This window comes from Triticum urartu, chromosome 6A (genome assembly GCF_056163025.1).
Source record: "Triticum urartu cultivar PI428250 chromosome 6A, HENAU_Tu73, whole genome shotgun sequence".
NCBI classification, from domain to species: Eukaryota; Viridiplantae; Streptophyta; class Magnoliopsida; order Poales; family Poaceae; genus Triticum; species Triticum urartu.
In genome coordinates, this window is record NC_141878.1 from 83,282,382 (window position 1) to 83,300,864 (window position 18,483).

Genomic DNA, 18,483 nt, shown 5'->3' on the forward strand with positions numbered 1-18,483 from the left:
TTTGAACTCATCAATGGAAATTCTCATGGCTTTGAGAGACTCATTGATATCATGCTTAGGAGGAATAGATCTAAGTTTAAAAGAATAAACATCAAGAGAAATTATATCAATGTTCCTAGCCAATTCATCAATCTTAGGCAACTTTTCTTCAAGCAAAGCATTGAAATTCTTTTGCGAATTCATAAATTCTTTAACACTAGTCTCAAATTCAGAGGGCATCTTATTTAAATTTCCATAAGAATTGTTGTAGGAATTACCATAATTATTAGAGGGATTACTAGGGTACGACCTAGGATTAAAGTTTCCTCTATACGTGTTGTTACCAAAATTATTCCTACCAACAAAATTCACATCCATAGATTCATTATTATTCTCAACCAAAGTAGACAAAGGCGGGTCATTAGGATCAGAAGAAACACTTTTATTAGCAAATAATTTCATAAGTTCATCCATCTTTCCACTGAAAACATTAATTTCTTCTATCGCATGCACTTTTTTATTAGTGGATCTTTCGGTGTGCCATTGAGAATAATTAACCATAAGATTATCTAGGAGTTTAGTAGCTTCTCCTAAAGTGATTTCCATAAAAGTGCCTCTCGCGCCGAATCTAAAAGATTTCTAGAAGCAAAATTCAACCCGGCATAAATTTTTTGTATAATCATCCACAAATTCAAACCATGTGCAGGGCAATTACGTATCATTAATTTCATTCTCTCCCAAGCTTGTGCAACATGTTCATGATCAAGTTGCTTAAAATTCATAATATCGTTTCTAAGAGAGATAATCTTAGCGGGAGGAAAATACTTAGAGATAAAAGCATCTTTGCACTTATTCCAAGAATCAATACTATTTTTAGGCAAAGACGAAAACCAAGCTTTAGCACGATCTCTAAGCGAAAAAGGAAATAGCTTCAATTTAACAATATCATTGTCAACATCTTTCTTCTTTTGCATATCACACAAATCAACGAAGCTATTTAGATGGGTAGCGACATCTTCACTAGGAAGGCTGGCGAATTGATCTTTCATGACAAGATTCAATAAAGCAGTATTGATTTCACAAGATTCAGTATCGGTAAGAGGAGCAATAGGAGTGCTAAGGAAATCATTGTTGTTGGTATTGGTAAAGTCACATAATTTAGTATTATCCTGAGCCATCGTGACAAGCAAGCAATCCAACACACGAGCAAACAAGAAGCGAGCGAGAAAGAGGCGAACGGAAAAGAGAGGGCGAATAAAACGGCAAGGGAGAAGTGGGGGAGAGGAAAACGAGAGGCAAATGGCAAATAATGTAATGCGGGAGATAAGGGTTTGTGATGGGTACTTGGTATGTTGACATTTGCATATACTCCCCAGCAACGGCGCCAGAAATCCTTCTTGCTACCTCTTGAGCACTACGTTGGTTTTCCCTTGAAGAGGAAAGGGTGATGCAGTAAAGCAGCGTAAGTATTTCCCTCAGTTTTTGAGAACCAAGGTATCAATCCAGTAGGAGGCCACGCACGAGTCCCTCGCACCTACACAAAAAAATAAAATCCTCGCAACCTACGCGATAAAGGGGTTGTCAATCCCTTCACGGTCACTTACGAAAGTGAGATCTGATAGATATGATAAGATGATATTTTTGGTATTTTTATGATAAAGATGCAAAGTAAAATAAATGGCAATAAAAATAACTAAGTGTTGGAAGATTAATATGATGGAAAATAGACCCGGGGGCCATAGGTTTCACAAGTGGCTTCTCTTGAGAGCATAAGTATTACGGTGGGTGAACAAATTACTGTTGAGCAATTGATAGAATTGAGCATAGTTATGAGAATATCTAGGTATGATCATGTATATAGGCATCACGTCCGAGACAAGTACACCGACTCCTGCCTGCATCTACTACTATTACTCCACACATCGACCGCTATCCAGCATGCATCTAGAGTATTAAGTTCATAACACTGAGTAACTCTTTAAGTAAGATGACATGATGTAGAGGGATAAACTCATGCAATATGATATAAACCCCCATCTTGTTATCCTCGATGGCAATACAATACGTGCCTTGCTGCCCCTACTGTCACTGGGAAAGGACACCGCAAGATTGAACCCAAAGCTAAGCACTTCTCCCATTGCAAGAAAGATCAATCTAGTAGGCCAAACCAAACTGATAATTCGAAGAGACTTGCAAAGATAACCAATCATACATAAAAGAATTCAGAGAAGATTCAAATATTGTTCATAGATAAACTTGATCATAAACCCACAATTCATCGGTCTCAACAAACACACCGCAAAAGAATATTACATCGAATAGATCTCCACAAGAGAGGGGGAGAACATTGTATTGAGATCCAAAAAGAGAGAAGAATCCATCTAGCTAATAACTATGGACCCGAAGGTCTGAGGTAAACTACTCACACATCATCGGAGAGGCTATGGTGTTGATGTAGAAGCCCTCCGTGATCGATGCCCCTTCCGGCGGAGCTCCGGAAAAGGCCCCAAGATGGGATTTCACGGGTACAGAAGGTTGCGGTGGTGGAATTAGGTTTTTGGCTCCGTATCTGGTAGTTTGGGGCTATGTAGGTATATATAGGAGGAAGAAGTACGTTGGTGGAGCAACATGGGGCCCACAAGGGTGGAGGGCGCGCTTGGGAGGGTAGGCGTGCCCCCTACCTCGTGCCCTCCTGGTTGATGTCTTGACGTAGGGTCCAAGTCCTCTGGATCACATTCGTTCCAAAAATCACGTTCCTGAAGGTTTCATTCCGTTTGGACTTCATTTGATATTCTTTTTCGGCGAAACTCTAAAATAGGCAAAAACAGCAATTTTGGGTTGGGCCTCCGGTTAATAGGTTAGTCCCAAAAATAATATAGAAGTGTATAATAAAGCCCATTAATGTCCAAAATAGAATATAATATAGCATGGAACAATCAAAAATTATAGATACGTTGGAGACGTATCAGCCAGTAACTTCATTATCACTGTCGCCATGCCGTTGTGCTGCCGAAACTCTCCCACGTCCTCAACTGTATCAAGAGCTCGAGGGACGTCATCGTGCTGAACGTGTGCTGAACACGGAGGTGCCATACGTTCGGTACTTGGATCGTGCAGACGTTCGACTACATCAAACGCGTTACTAAACGCTTCTGCTTTCGGTCTACGAGGGTACGTGGACAAACTCTCCCGTCTCGTTGCTATGCATCTCCTCGATAGATCTTGCGTGATCGTAGGTAAATTTTTGAAATACTGCGTTCCCCAACAAGAGAGAGAGGTAGACATATGGGATTCATAGTGAACCCGCTAAACACTAAACCACGACTTATTTTGGTAGATTGTTACGAAAAGGGGAGGTTCCCCCCCCCCTTGCACGCATCCTTGACACCATCATACACGGCAATCTTGTTTCCCATACCAGCACGAAACCTAATCAGACACGGAAAGAATCTCATGATATGCATTGTACATCACATTGACAATGCAACCACATCTAATAAGATCCTGATGCCCATGTTTTTACATATCCTGTTGTTAACTCACATTCGTCCAATTTATTATCCTTTTCCTTGTTGAAGATCTAATTGAAAGGAAATATTCCCTAGAGGCAATAATAAAGTTGTTATTTATATTTCCTTATATCATGATAAATGTTTATTATTCATGCTAGAATTGTATTAACCGGAAACTTAGTACACGTGTGGATACACAGACAAATAGAGTGTCCCTAGTATGCCTCTACTTGACTAGCTTGTTAATCGAAGATGGTTAAGTTTCCTAGACATAGACATGTGTTGTCATTTGATGAATGGGATCACATCATTAGAGAATGATGTGATGGACAAGACCCATCCATTAGCTTAGCATAATGATCGTTTAGTTTTTTTGCTATTGCTTTCTTCATGACTTATACATGTTCCTCAGACTATGAGATTATGCAACTCCCGAATACCGGAGGAACACCTTGTGTTCTATCAAATGTCACAACTTAACTGGGTGATTATAAAGATGCTCTATAGGTGTCTATGATGGTGTTTGTTGAGTTGGCATAAATCGAGATTAGGATTTGTCACTCCATGTATCGGAGAGGTACCTCTGGGCCCTCTTGGTAATGCACATCACTATAAGCCTTGCAAGCATTGTGACTAATGAGTTAGTTGCGGGATGATGCATTACAGAACAAGTAAAGAGACTTTCTGGTAACGAGATTGAACTAGGTATGATGATACCGACGATCGAATCTCGGGCAAGTAACATACCGATGACAAAGGGAACAACGTATGTTGTTATGTGGTTTGACTGATAAAGACCTTCGTAGAATATGTAGGAGCCAATATGAGCATCCAGGTTCCGCTATTGGTTGTTGACCGGAGATGTGTCCCAGTCATGTCTACATAGTTCTCGAAACCCATAGGGTCCGCAGGCTTAATGTTAGATTACGATTTGTACTATGAGTTATGTGATTTGATGACCAAAGGTTGTTTGGAGTCCCGGATGAGATAACAGACATGACGAGGAGTCTCGAAATGGCCGAGACATAAAGATTCATATATTGGAAGGTTACATCGGACACCGGAATGGTATGGGCTGTTTCGGGTAAGTTTCGGACTACCGGGGGTTACCGGAACCCCCCAGGGAAGTTATTGGGCCTCTTGGTCCTAGTGGTGGAAGAGAGGAGGCCAGCCAGGGAGTGGTGCGCGCCCCATACTCCAAACCGAATTTGACTAGGGTTGGGGGCCCTTTCCTTCTCCCCTCCTCCTCCTTCCCTCCTTCTCCTACTAGGAATAGGAAGGAGGAGGGGAATCCTACTTGGACTGGGGAGTCCTAGTAGGATTCCCCACACCTGGCGTGCCCCCCTTGGGCCGTCCACCTCTTCCCTCCCCTCCTTTATATATGTGTCCAGGGGGCACCCCATAGACACACAAGTTGATCTTTTAGCCGTGTGCGGTGCCCCCTCCACAGTTACAGACCTCGGTCATATCGTCATAGTGCTTAGGCGAAGCCCTGCGCCGGTAAACTTCATCATCACCTTCGCCACGCCATCGTGCTGACGGAAATCTCCCTCGGCCTCAACTGGATCAAGAGTTTAAGGGACGTCACCGAGCTGAACGTGTGCAGATCGCGGAGGTGCCATACGTTCGGTACTTGGATCGGCTGGATCGCGAAGACGTTCAACTACATCAACCGCGTTACTAAATGCTTCCGCTTTCGGTCTACGAGGGTACGTAGACACACTCTCCTCGCTCGTTGCCATGCTTCTCCTAGATAGATTTTGTGTGATCATAGGCAATTTTTTTGAAATACTACGTTCCCCAATAGTGGCATCAGGGCCATGCCTATGCGTAGAAGTTATATGCACGAGTTGAACACAATGAATTGTGGGTGATAATAGTCATACTGCTTACCAGCAAGTCTTGCTTTGATTTGGCGGTATTGTTGGATGAAGCGGCCCGAACCGACATTACATAACCGCGTTCATGAGACTGGTTCTACCGACGTGCTTTGCACACAGGTGGCTGGCGGGTGTCTGTTTCTCCAACTTTAGTTGAATCGAGTTTGACTATGCATGGTCCTTGTTGAAGGTTAAAGCAACACACTTGACGAAAAATCGTTGTGGTTTTGATGCGTAGGTAAGAACGGTTCTTGCTAGAAGCCCGTTACAGCCACGTAAAACATGCAACAACAAAGTAGAGGACGTCTAACTTGTTTTTGCAGGGCTTGTTGTGATGTGATATGGTCAATACGTGATGATATGTAAATTTTTGTATGAGATGATCATGTTTTGTAACAGTTATCGGCAACTGGCAGGAGCCATATGGTTGTCGCTTTATTGTATGAAATGCAATCGCCATGTAATTGCTTTACATTATCACTAAGCGGTAGCAATAGTCATAGAAGCAATAGTTGGCGAGACGACAACGATGCTTCGATGGAGATCAAGGTGTCAAGCCGCTGACAATGGTGATCATGATGGTGCTTTGGAGATGGAGATCAAAGGCACAAGATGATGATGGCCATATCATATCACTTATTTGATTGCATGTGATGTTTATCCTTTATGCATCTTATTTTGCTAAGTACAGCGGTAGCATTATAAGATGATCTCTCACTAAATTTCAAGGTATAAGTGTTCTCCCTGAGTATGCACTGTTGCTACAGTTCGTCGTGCCGAGACACCACGTGATGATCAGGTGTGATAAGCTCTACGTTCACATACAATGGGTGCAAGCCAGTTTTGCACACGCAGAATACTCGGGTTAAACTTAACGAGCCTAGCATATGCAGATATGGCCTCGGAACACTGAGACCGAAAGGTCGAGCGTGAATCATATAGTAGATATGATCAACATAGTGATGTTCACCATTGAAAACTACTCCATCTCACGTGATGATCGGACTGATATGGATCACGTGATCATTTAGATGACTAGAGGGATGTCTATCTAAGTGGGAGTTCTTAAGTAATATGATTAATCGAACTTTAATTTATCATGAACTTAGTACCTGATAGTATTTTGCATGTCTATGTTGTTGTAGATAAATGGCCCATGCTACCGTTCCTTTGAATTTTAATGCGTTCCTAGAGAAAGCTAAGTTGAAAGATGAAGGTAGCAACTACACAGACTGGGTTCGTAACTTGAGGATTATCCTCATTGATGCACAAAAGAATTACGTCCTGGAAGCACCGGTGGGTGCCAAACCCACTGTAGGAGCAACTCCGGACGTTATGAACGTCTGGCAGAGCAAAGCTGATGACTACTCGATAGTTCAGTGTGCCATGCTTTACGGCTTAGAACCGGGACTTCAACGTCGTTTTGAACATCATGGAGCATATGAGATGTTCCAAGAGTTGAAGTTAATATTTCAAGCAAATGCCCGGATTGAAAGATATGAAGTCTCCAATAAGTTCTATAGCTGCAAAATGGAGGAGAATAGTTCTGTCAGTGAACATATACCCAGAATGTCTGGGTACCACAATCACTTGACTCAACTGGGAGTTAATCTTCATGTTGATAGTGTCATCAATAGAGTTCTTCAATCACTACCACCAAGCTACAAAAGCTTCGTGATGAACTATAATATGCAAGGGATGGACAAGACAATTCCCGAGCTCTTCGCGATGCTAAAGGCTGCGGAGGTAGAAATCAAGAAGGAGCATCAAGTGTTGATGGTTAACAAGACCACTAGTTTCAAGAAGAAGGGCAAAGGGAAGAAGGGGAACTTCAAGAAGAATGGAAAGCAAGTTGCTGCTCAAGTGAAGAAGCCCAAGTCTGGACCTAAGCCTGAGACTGAGTGCTTCTACTGCAAAGGGACTGGTCACTGGAAGCGGAACTGCCCCAAGTATTTGGCGGATAAGAAGGATGGCAAAGTGAAAGGTATATTTGATATACATGTTATTGATGTGTACCCAACTAATGCTCGTAGTAGCTCCTGGGTATTTGATACTGATTTTGTTGCTCATATTTGCAAATCGAAACAGGGGCTACGGATTAAGCGAAGATTGGCTAAGGACGAGGTGACGATGCCCATGGGAAATGGTTCCAAAGTCGATGTGATCGTGGTCGGCACGCTACCTCTACATCTACTTGCGGGATTAGTTTTAGACCTGAATAATTGTTATTTGGTGCCAGCGTTAAGCATGAACATTATATTTGGATCTTGTTTGATGTGAGACGGTTATTCACTCAAACCAGAGAATGATGGTTGTTCTATTTATATGAGTAATATCTTTCATGGTCATGCACCCATGATGAGTGATCTATTTTTATTGAATCTCGATAGTTGTGATACACATATTCATAGTATTGAAGCCAAAAGATACAAGTTTAATAATGATAGTGCAACTTATTTGTGGCACTGTCGTTTAGGTCATATCGGTGTAAAGCGCATGAAGAAACTCCATGCTGATGGGCTTTTGGAATCACTTGATTATGAATCACTTGATGCTTGCGAACCATGCCTCATGGGAAAGATGACTAAGATCCCATTCTCCGGAACAATGGAGCTAACAATAGACTTATTGGAAATAATACATACTGATGTATGCGGTCCAATGAGTGTTGATGCTCGCAGCGGGTATCGTTATTTTCTAACCTTCACAGATGATTTGAGCAGATATGGGTATATCTACTTAATGAAACATAAGTCTGAAACATTTGAAAAGTTCAAAGAATTTCAGAGTGAAGTGGAAAATCATCATAACAAGAAAATAAAGTTTCTACGATCTGATCGTGGAGGTGAATATTTGAGTTATGAGTTTGGTCTTCATTTGAAACAATGCAGAATAGTTTCGCAACTCACGCCACCTGGAACACAACGGCATAATGGTGTGTCCGAACATTGTAACCGCACTTTATCAGATATGGTGCGATCTATGATGTCTCTTACAGATTTACCGCTATCGTTTTGGGGTTATGCTTTAGAGACGGCCGCATTCATGTTAAATAGGGCACCATCAAAATCCGTTGAGACGACACCTTATGAACTATGGTTTGGCAAGAAACAAAAGTTGTCGTTTCTGAAAGTTTGGGGTTGCGATGCTTATGTGAAAAAGCTTCGACCTGATAAGCTCGTACCCAAATCGGAGAAATGTGTCTTCATAGGATACCCAAAGGAAATTGTTGGGTACACCTTCTATCACAGATCCGAAGGCAAGATATTCGTTGCTAAGAATGGATCCTTTCTAGAGAAGGAGTTTCTCTCGAAAGAGGGAGGAAAGTAGAACTTGATGAGGTAATTGTACCTTCTCCCGAATTGGAAAGTAGTCCATCATAGAAATTAGTTCCAGTGATCCCTACACCAATTAGTGAGGAAGCTGATGATGATGATCATGAAACTTCAGATCAAGTTACTACAGAACCTCGTAGGTCAACCAGAGTAAGATCCGCACTAGAGTGGTACGGTAATCCTGTTCTGGAAGTCATGTTGCTTGACCATGACGAACCTACGAACTATGAGGAAGCGATGATGAGCCAAGATTCCACGAAATGGCTTGAGGCCATGAAATCTAAGATGGGATCCATGTATGAGAACAAAATATGGACTTTGGTTGACTTGCCTGATGATTGGCAAGCAATAGAGAATAAATGGATCTTCAAGAAGAAGACTGATGCTGACGGTAATGTTGCTATCTACAAAGTTGCGAAAGGTTTTTGACAAGTTCAAGGAGTTGACTACGATGAGATTTCTCACCCGTAGCGATGCTTAAGTCTGTCCGAATCATGTTAGCAATTGCCGCATTTTATGATTATGAAATTTGGCAAATGGATGTCAAAACTGCATTCCTTAATGGACATCTTAAAGAAGAGTTGTATATGATGCAACCAGAAGGTTTTGTCGATCCAAAAGGTGCTAACAAAGTGTGCAAGCTCCAGCGATCCATTTATGGACTGGTGCAAGCCTCTCGGAGTTGGAATATACGCTTTGATAGTGTGATCAAAGCATATGGTTTTATACAGACTTTTGGAGAAGCTTGTATTTACAATAAAGTGAGTGGGAGCTCTGTAGCATTTCTGATATTATATGTGGATGACATATTGTTGATTGGAAATGATACTGAATTTCTGAATAACATAAAAGGATACTTGAATTAGAATTTTTCAATGAAAGACCTCGGTGATTATATATTGGGCATCAAGATCTATAGAGATAGATCAAGACGCTTAATTGGACTTTCACAAAGCACATACCTTGATAAAGTTTTGAAGAAGTTCAAAATGGATCAAGCAAATAAAGGGTTCTTGCCTGTGTTACAAGGTGTGAAGTTGAGTCAGATTCAATGCCCGACCACTGCAGAAGATAGAGAGAAAATGAAATTTATTCCCTATGTTTCAGCCATAGGTTCTATCATGTATGCAATGTTGTGTACCAGACCTGATGTGTACCTTGCTATTAGTTTAGCAGGGAGGTACTAAAGTAATCCAGGAGTGGATCACTGGACGGTGGTCAAGAACATCCTGAAATACCTGAAAAGGACTAAGGATATGTTTCTCGTTTACGGAGGTGACAAAGAGCGTCGTAAACGGTTACGTCGATGCAAGCTTTGGCACTGATCCAGATCACTCTATGTCACAAACCGGATACGTATTTATATTGAATGGTGGAGCTGTTAGTTGGTGTAGTTCCAAGCAGAGCGTCGTGGCGGGATTTATGTGTGAAGCGGAATACATAGCTGCTTCGGAAGCAGCAAATGAAGGAGTCTGGATGAAGGAGTTCATATCCAATCTAGGCGTAATACCTAGTGCATCGGGTCCAATGAAAATCTTTTGTGACAATACTGGTGCAATGCCTTGGCAAAGGAATCCAGATTTCACAAGAGAACCAAGCACATCAAGAGACGCTTCAATTCCATCCGCGATCAAGTCAAGGAGGGAGACATAGAGATTTGTACATACAGATCTGAATGTTGCAGACCCGTTGACTAAGCCTCTCTCACGAGCAAAACATGATCAGCACCAAGACTCCATGGTTGTTAGAATAATTATTGTGTAATATATATTATTGACTCTAGTGCAAGTGCGAGACTGAAAGGAAATATGCCCTATAGGCAATAATAAAGTTGTTATTTATATTTACTTATATCATGATAAATGTTTATTATTCATGCTAGAATTGTATTAACCGGAAACTTAGTACTGTGTGGATACATAGACAAACAGAGTGTCCCTAGTATGCCTCTACTTGACTAGCTCGTTAATCAAAGATGGTTAAGTTTCCTAGCCATAGACATGTGTTGTTGCTACCTCTTGAGCATGCATTGGTTTTTCCCTTGAAGAGGAAAGGGTGATGCAACAAAGTAGCGTAAGTATTTCCCTAAGTTTTCGAGAACCAAGGTATCAATCCAGTAGGAGGCCACACGCAAGTCCCTCGTACCTACACAAACAAATAAGAACCTTGCAACCAACGCGATAAAGGGTTGTCAATCCCTTCACGGCCACTTGCAAAAATGAGATCTGATAGAGATGATAATATTTTTGGTATTTTTATGATAAAGGTTAAAAGTAAATATTGCAAAGTAAAAATAGATTGGAAACTTATATGATGGAAAATAGACCCGGGGGCCATAGGTTTCACTAGTGGCTTCTCTCAAGATAGCATAAGTATTACGGTGGGTGAACAAATTACTGTCGAGCAATTGATAGAAAAGTGCATATTTATGAGAATATCTAGGCATGATCATGTATATAGGCATCACGTCCGTGACAAGTAGACCGACTCCTGCCTGCATCTACTACTATTACTCCACACATCGACCGCTATCCAGCATGCATCTAGAGTATTAAGTTCATAAGAACAGAGTAACGCATTAAGCAAGATGACATGATGTAGAGGGATAAACTCAACCAATATGATATAAACCCCATCTTTTTATCCTTGATGGCAACAATACAATACGTGCCTTGCTGCCCCTGCTGTCACTGGGAAAGGACACCGCAAGATTCAACCCAAAGCTAAGCACTTCTCCCATTGCAAGAAAGATCAATCTAGTAGGCCAAACCAAACTGATAATTCGAAGAGACTTGCAAAGATAACCAATCATACATAAAAGAATTCAGAGAAGATTCAAATATTGTTCATAGATAATCTTGATCATAAACCCACAATTCATCGGATCTTGACAAACAAATCGCAAAAAGAGTTACATCGAATATATCTCCAAGAAGATCGAGGAGAACTTTGTATTGAGATCCAAAGAAAGAGAAGCCATCTAGCTAATAACTATGGACCCGAAGGTCTGTGGTAAACTACTCACACATCATCGGAGAGGCTATGGTGTTGATGTAGAAGCCCTCCATGATCGATTCCCCCTCCGACGGAGCGCCGGAAAAGGCCCCAAGATGGGATCTCACGGGTATAGAAGGTTGTGGCGGTGGAAATAGGTTTTCGTGGTGCTCTTCGATGGTTTCGGGGTACATAGGTATATATAGGAGGAAGAAGTAGGTCAATGGAGCCACGAGGGACCCATGAGGGTGGGGGCACGCCCAGGGGGGGCAGGCGCGCCTCCCTGCCTCGTGGCCTCCTCGTTGATTTCTTGACGTCCACTCCAAGTCCTCTGGATCACGTTTGTTCCAAAAATCATGCTCCCGAAGGTTTCATTCCGTTTGGACTTCATTTGATATTCCTTTTCTGCGAAACACTGAAATAGGCAAAAAACAGCAATTTGCACTGGGCCTTGGGTTAGTCCCAAAAATATTATAAAAGTGTATAGTAAAGCCCATTAAACATCCAAAACGGATAATATAATAGCATGGAACAATAAAATATTATAGATATGTTGGAGACGTATCAAGCATCCCCAAGCTTAATTCCTGCTCGTCCTCGAGTAGGTAAATGATAAAAACAGAATTTTTGATGTGGAATGCTACCTAACATATTTCTCAATGTAATTTTCTTTATTGTGGCATGAATGTTCTGATTCGAAAGATTCAAGATAAAAGTTTAATATTGACATGAAAATAATAATACTTCAAGCATACTAACAAAGCAATCATGTCTTCTCAAAATAACATGGACAAAGAAAGTTATCCCTACAAAATCATATAGTCTGGCTATGCTCTATCTTCATCACACAAAGTATTTAATCATGCACGACCCCCGATGACAAGCCAAGCAATTGTTTCATACTTTTGATGTTCTCAAACTTTTTCAATCTTCACGCAATACATGAGTATGAGCCATGGACATAGCACTATGGGTGGAATAGAACGGTGGTTGTGGAGAAGACAAAAAAGGAGAAGATGGTCTCACATCGAATAGGCGTATCAACGGGCTATGTAGATGCCCATTAATAGATATCAATGTGAGTGAGTAGGTATTTCCATGCAACGGATGCACTAGAGCTATAAGTGTATGAAAGCTCAACGAAAGAAACTAAGTGGGTGTGCATCCAACTCGCTTGCTCACGAAGACCAAGGGCATTTTGAGGAAGCCCATCATTGGAATATACAAGCCAAGTTCTATAATGTAAAATTCCCACTAGTATATGAAAGTGACAACATAGGAGACTCTCTATCATGAAGATCATGGTGCTATTTTGAATCACAAGTGTGGTAAAAGGATAGTAACATTGTCCCTTCTCTCTTTTTCTCTCATTTCTTATTTGGGCCTTTTTTGGCCTCTTTCCTTTCTTTCTTTTTTATTTTCTTTTTTCTTTCGTCCGGAGTCTCATCCTGACTTATGGGGGAATCATATTCTCCATCATCCTTTCCTCACTTGGGACAATGCTCTAATAATGATGATCATCACACTTTTATTTACTTACAACTTAAAGATTACAACTCAATACTTAGACCAAAATATGACTCTACGTGAATGCCTCCGGCGGTGTACCGGGATATGCAATGAATGAAGAGTGACATGTATGAAAGAATTATAAAGGTGGCTTAGCTACAAATACGATGTCAACTACATGAGCATGCAAAGCAATATGACAATGATGAAACGTGTCATAATAAATGGAACGGTGGTAGGTTGCATGGCAATATATCTCGGAATGGCTATGGAAATGCCATAATAGGTAGGTATGGTGGCTGTTTTGAGGAAGGTATATGATGGGTGTAAGATACCGGCGAAAGGTGCACGGTATTAGAGAGGCTAACAATGATGGAAGGATGAGAGTGTGTATAATCCATGGAGTCAACATTAGTCATAAAGAACTCACATACTTATTGCAAAAATCTATTAGTTATTGAAACGAAGTACTACACGCATGCTCCTAGGGGGATAGATTGGTAGGAAGAGACCATCGCTCGTCGCCGACCGCCACTCATAAGGAAGACAATCAATAAATAAATCATGCTCCGACTTCATCACATAACAGTTCACCATACGTGCATGCTACGGGAATCACAAACTTTAGAACAAGTATTTCTCAAATTCACAACTACTCAACTAGCATGACTCTAATATCACCATCTTCATATCTCAAAACAATTATCAAGTATCAAACTTTTCTTAGTATTCAATGCACTTATATGAAAGTTTTTATTATACCCATCTTGAATGTCTATCATATTAGGACTAAATTTATAGCCAAGGCAAACTACCATGTTGTTCTAAAATACTCTCAAAATAATATAAGTGAAGCATGAGAGATCAACAATTTCTATAAAATATAACCACCACCGTGCTCTAAAAGATATAAGTGAAGCACTAGAGCAAATTTGTTTAGCTCACAAGATATAAGTGAAGCACATAGAGTATTCTAGTAAATTTCGATAGATGTGTGTCTCTCCAAAAGGTGTGTACAGCAAGGATGATTGTGGTGAACTAAAAATCAAAGAATCAAATCATACAAGACGCTCCAAGCAAAACACATATCATGTGGTGAATAAAAATATAGCTCCAAGTAAAGTTACCGATGGACGAAGACGAAAGAGGGGATGCCTTCCGGGGCATCCCCAAGCTTAGGATTTTTGGTTTTCCTTGGATTTTACCTTGGGATTCCTTGGGCATCCCCAAGCTTAGGCTCTTGCCACTCCTTGTTCCACAATCCATCAAATCTTTACCCAAAACTTGAAAACTTCACAACACAAAACTTAACAGAAAATCTCGTGAGCTCCGTTAGCGAAAGAAAACAAAAACCACTTCAAGGTACTGTAATGAACTCATTCTTTATTTATATCGGTGTTAAACCTACTGTATTCCAACTTCTCTATGGTTCATAACCTCCCATACTAGCCATAGTTTCATCAAAATAAGCAAACAACACATGAAAAACAGAATCTGTCAAAAACAGAATGGTCTGTAGTAATCTGTATCAAACACATATTTCTGGAACTCCAAAAATTATAAAATAATTTTCTGGACGTGAGGAATTTATCTATTAATCATCTTCAAAAAGAATCAACTAAATAGCACTCTCCAGTAAAATGTTGTAGCTAATCTCGTGAGCGCTAAAGTTTCTGTTTTTTACAGCAAGATCAAAAAGACTTCACCCAAGTCTTCCCAAAGGTTCTACTTGGCACAAACACTAATTAAAACATAAAACCACATCTAAATAGAAGCTAGATAAAATATTTATTCCTAAACAGAACCAAAAATAAAATTGGGTTGCCTCCCAACAAGCGCTATCGTTTAACGCCCCTAGCTAGGCATAAAGGCAAGGATAGTTCTAGGTATTGCCATCTTTGGCATGCAATTCTTCAATAAGACACCTATAACCCTGAGGAGTTTCCTTCTTTTTATTACTTGTCAAACTCCTAGGCAATAAATTGAGAAAAATCATGTGTAGCAAAAGGTTCCTTAATGATAGCGAGAAAGTTGGGGTGAACACTTATGGATTTGAGATCCGCATTTCCCTTACTAGAAGTTTCACCCTTATTTTTAGGAACATACATTAATTTGGCAATTTTAGCATTAGAAGGTTTTGGACTATTTTTCACGGAAGAAAAGGCAGACCCTATGTTGGTAATAATATCCTCAGTTTTATCAATTCTAGTGGAATCTTGATCTATCTTTTCGTTAACCATAGGTTCATTTTCTTTAAAAAAATTAAGAGCGACTCCTACCTTAGATCCGTATTGGGTAATTTGGTTGTGGATCTTTTTATCCAGATTTTCAATCAACTCTACGATGGCAACTTTATTTTCAATAATTTCAAGCCTTTGCATCACATGTTCCAAAGTTAAAATAGTTCCATTAACCAAGAGAGGTGGTGGGCCAAACAAATCTATCATAGCATTATAAGAATCAAAAGTATGGCTACCCAAGAAATTTCCTCTGGTAATGGTATCAAGAATATATCTATTCCAAGGAGTGATGCCTAAATAAAAATTGCGAAGAAGAACGGAAGTAGATTGCTTCCTAGTAGATCTATTTTGCGCATTGCAAATTCTGTACCAAGCATCTTTTAGATTTTCCCCTCCCTTTGTTTAAAATTAAGAACTTCATTCTCGGGAGACAAAGGAGTAGATAAGGGACTGGCCATGACGGCACATGGGACACAAGAGGCAAAAAAAGGGGCGAACGGAAAGAGAGGGCGAATAAAATGACAAGGGTGAAGTGGGGGAGAGGAAAACGAGAGGCAAATAGCAAATAATGTAATGCGAGGGATAAGATTTTGTGATGGGTACTTGGTATGTCTTGACTTGTGCGTAGACTCCCCGGCAATGGCGCCAGAAATCCTTCTTGCTACCTCTTGAGCATGCGTTGGTTTTCCCTTGAAGAGGAAAGGGTGATACAGCAAAGTAGCGTAAGTATTCCCCTCAGTTTTTGAGAACCAAGGTATCAGTCCAGTAGGAGGCCACACGCAAGTCCCTCGTACCTACACAAACAAATAAGAACCTTGCAACCAACGTGATAAAGGGGTTGTCAATCCCTTCACGACCACTTGCAAAAGTGAGATCTGATAGAGATGATAATATTTTTGGTATTTTTATGATAAAGGTTAAAAGTAAAGATTGCAAATAAAAATAGATTGGAAACTTATATGATGGAAAATAGACCCGAGGGCCATAGGTTTCACCAGTGCCCTCTCTCAAGATAGCATAAGTATTACGGGGGGTGAGCAAATTACTGTCGAGCAATTGATAGAAAAGTACATAATTATGAGAATATCTAGGCATGATCATGTATATAGGCATCACGTGCGTGACAAGTAGACCGACTCTCGCCTACATCTACTACTATTACTCCACACATCGACCGCTATCCAACATGCATCTAGAGTATTAAGTTCATAAGAACAGAGTAACACATTAAGCAAGATGACATGATGTAGAGGGATAAACTCAACCAATATGATATAAACCCCATCTTTTTATCCTCGATGGCGACAATACAATACGTGCCTTGCTGCCCCTGCTGTCACTGGGAAAGGACACCGCAAGATTCAACCCAAAGCTAAGCACTTCTCCCATTGCAAGAAAGATCAATCTAGTAGGCCAAACCAAACTGATAATTCGAAGAGACTTGCAAAGATAACCAATCATACATAAAAGAATTCAGAGAAGATTCAAATATTGTTCATAGATAATCTTGATCATAAACCCACAATTCATCGGATCTCGACAAACACACCGCAAAAAGAGTTACATCGAATAGATCTCCAAGAAGATCGAGGAGAACTTTGTATTGAGATCCAAAGAGAGAGAAGAAGCCATCTAGCTAATAACTATGGACCCGAAGGTCTGTGGTAAACTACTCACACATCATCGGAGAGGCTATGGTGTTGATGTAGAAGCCCTCCGTGATTGATTCCCCCTCCGACGGAGCGCCGGAAAAGGCCCCAAGATGGGATCTCATGGGTACAAGGTTGCGGCGGTGGAAATAGGTTTTCGTGGTGTTCCTCGATGGTTTCGGGGTACGTAGGTATATATAGGAGGAAGAAGTAGGTCGGTGGAGCCACGAGGGGCCCACGAGGATGGGGGCGCGCCCAGGGGGGCAGTCGCGCCTCCCTACCTCGTGGCCTCCTCGTTGATTTCTTGACGTCCACTCCAAGTCCTCTGGATCACGTTTGTTCCAAAAATCACGCTCCCAAAGGTTTCATTCCGTTTGGACTCCGTTTGATATTCCTTTTTTGCGAAACACTAAAATAGGCAAAAAACAACAATTTGCACTGGGCCTTGGGTTAGTAGGTTAGTCCCAAAAATAATATAAAAGTATATAGTAAAGCCCATTAAACATCCAAAACGGATAATATAATAGCATGGAACAATAAAAAATTATAGATACGTTGGAGACGTATCAGTTGTCATTTGATGAACGGGATCACATCATTAGAGAATGATGTGATGGACAAGACCCATCCGTTAGCTTAGCATAATGATCGTTTAGTTTTTTTGCTATTGCTTTCTTCATGACTTATACATGCTCCTCAGACTATGAGATTATGCAACTCCCGAATACCGGAGGAACACCTTGTGTGCTATCAAACGTCACAACGTAACTGGGTGATTATAAAGATGCTCTATAGGTGTCTCTGATGGTGTTTGTTGAGTTGGCATAAATCGAGATTAGGATTTGTCACTCCATGTATCGGAGAGGTATCTCTGGGCCCTCTTGGTAATGCACATCACTATAAGCCTTGCAAGCATTGTGACTAATGAGTTTGTTGCGGGATGATGCATTAGGGAACTAGTAAAGAGACCTGCCGGTAACGAAATTGAACTAGGTATGATGATACCGACGATCGAATCTCGGGCAAGTAACATACCGATGACAAAGGGAACAACATATGTTGTTATGCGGTTTGACCGATAAAGATCCTCGTAGAATATGTAGGAGCCAGTATGAGCATCTAGGTTCTGCTATCGGTTATTGACCGGAGATGTGTCTCGGTCATGTCTACATAGTCCTCGAACCCGTAGGGTCCGCACGCTTAACGTTCGATGACGATTTGTATTATGAGTTATGTGATTTGATAACCGAAGGTTGTTCGGTGTCCCGGATGAGATCACGGACATGACGAGGAGTCTCGAAATGGCCGAGACATAAAGATTCATATATTGGAAGGTTACATTCGCCACCGGAATGGTTCGGGTCGTTTCGAGTGAGTTTCGTAGT